Source organism: Opisthorchis viverrini (assembly GCF_000715545.1).
Source record: "Opisthorchis viverrini unplaced genomic scaffold opera_v5_580, whole genome shotgun sequence".
Classification (NCBI taxonomy): Eukaryota; Metazoa; Platyhelminthes; class Trematoda; order Opisthorchiida; family Opisthorchiidae; genus Opisthorchis; species Opisthorchis viverrini.
This window is the reverse complement of record NW_008752236.1, coordinates 179866-182469: the sequence shown is the minus strand read 5'-3', so window position 1 is coordinate 182469 and position 2604 is coordinate 179866.

The window sequence follows — 2604 nt, the reverse complement described above, 5'->3', positions numbered from 1 at the left end:
ATGTTGGTGCAATGACATCGGTAATTGTTCATAAAAGGGAGTTGAAAGTCAACATGTTCTACACATCAACCGAAAAATGGAACACAAGCTACGTTGTCCGCACGTCACTCTCAAGAGTGATATCCCAGGAATTCAAGTTTGATAGGTCTCGTAAAAGTGCTTGAAATGACATAGTCACATAGATTTTGTTTTACGAAGTTTAAGGTCGTTCGACTCACATGATTTCGCGGTCGATCTATTCAGACTGCTGAGAAAACGCACATACCACCAACAAAGAAGCTGATCATATAAGGTAACTCACGAGGCGTAGATGATACAAAGAACGCGTCATCCGAATTCTTCCTGACAAGAGAACATACTGCTTTTTGCTTCTAGATCGACAGAACGAATCTTAATAATCGCTGGCGACTGACTCACCGAGTGACTCATTTCGAACTCACGAGAAATTTTCGGTCTTGCGACAGCTGTATGCCATGAAGTTGAACGGTACCCTCTCCTATATGCATTCAAAAACCTGTTCAACAAATTAGTGCTATACGTGGATACATGCAGCTCTGCCTTCATCGATTAATGTCGCTTTCGCTGCTGAACCAGTTTCATATTTATGGAGGAAATCGTTGTGTAACCGGTACAATTCCTGTAATATTTTAGTGTTCATGTGCAGCAACCGACAATGCCAAGTGGATATCTTCATTGTAAATTATAAATGGGTCGTTGGTCTTTTATAAAACGTACACTTCAACCCATCAATCAACGGATCCAATGATTGTGGCGTGAATCCCTTTGACCGCTCTCGACAGCGGTCTTTTTCCAGGTAGTTTCACCGTAAAAAACAGATTATACATTCACACACTTATTTGATTTTGACCGGCTGACCCAAACGAACCCAGATAAGTGTCTCGTTCATGAGAGTGTTTGGCAAGTTCCGCCCAGTCTGGGTCCAAGCAATGATAAAGTTTTATGGAAATTCGAGGAGTCGTGTATCCGATTTTCCGCAAGAAGTACGAAAACCATTATGTTCTGTCAATGAAATGTTCGTGACCTTCTGAGTAGTGTGTTAGGTCTAGACGTCTTCAGCTTCGTTATTTCTGTGAGTCACAGGATCCGTTCGTAGATAATGTACTTCACTATTTCAAATTTTTTGATATATACCTGTAATATCTGTTGTCTGAACCCCGAAACCTGCAGTCTACGTGACAACATCAGCCAAGGAAGATGAACCATCCCATTCTTTATTTTTTTTCGACCAGGAAATCGATGTTTGTCTAGCGGACGAATACTCGTATGTCTTGGATATAGATTCAAGATTCGTAAGTTTTAACACAACTGTTGCAGATAAGCATGTCAGTTGTGGATGTGTAATCCGGTAATACTTAGCAGCCAGTGATATTCCAATTGATTCTCAAAACCATTTATTTATTTTGTTCCGAAGCAAGAAGAAGATTAATGGCAATTCAGCCATCACGGCCGTCCGGTGGCCCCGAAATAATCAGACCATTGGTTGTGTTTCCGAAATTGCCCACCATCCTCTCAATCAGGTTCGCCTCTGATCATGCAGAGGGATATGAAAGAGTCTGGGTGCTATCAGTGTAATCCGTGCTCTACTATGTAGACCGCAGGATTCCCAACGTGACAGTCCGTGGATCAATGATACTGAGGTTCTTGGTATCATTTTCGATTCAGATCGCCTGATTAATTGTCTGCAGCTGTAGGTGCATCGAAATAATTGTGATAGGCCAGCACCAAATCCTTTCCACATCCACTTTAATTCTTTCCTTTGGATTGGGCTTTAAATGGATGTTGAATGCACGCAGATATGTGTCAATGTTGACTACGGATTTTGGCAGTGATGACGTTGATGTTGATGATGATAACGATGACGATGATGCTGGTGGTTCTCCTGAACGCCTTCGTCTCAATATATCTGTCGAAATGAATCAATATGCCACTGGGCTCTATGCTGTCAGTTTCTATCCAGATTGTCTGACTAGGTCTCGGATGTGTAGGTATCTCGGTTGTATGCTGTATGCTAGCCCAAGTTTTTTCTTCCTGTTCTATTATTCTCTCTTTTTCCAATACAAAAAAGCGTACACTTGATGAACTATGCGTGGAGGTGAAAAAGAGTACAGTGTTTAGTCACATGATGAAATGCGGTGAAATGGTGGGTCACAAAACGCCACGGAGAGATTGATTTGGGTCACTTGTGAAATGTCAAACTGTTATGAAAATTAGTGTATTTTTTGAGTGGAAAGTTGTAATTTGTTAATTGCAATTGGTGAAGGTCAACGTTGAAAACACCTGATTGGGAACTTCAGGTCCCATAGACGAATTTCAGCAAGGTTGCCAGTCCAGGCATCTAGATATCCAAGCCTAGCCAGTGTCATTTTTCGGACAACCAAGCAATGACTTTGGGTTCCTTGTGATTCATACTTTTCTGTGCTACACAGAAAAGCCGAAATTTTATGAATGGTTTACAAGTAACTGAGAGGAAGAATAGATTTACACGATGACTGAAACTTCCATCTGGATAGTTGACACTCGACGAGCCGGTCAGTATGTGGCCACGTGATGTGGTTTTCCGTGATTGAACGATGACTGACTTGA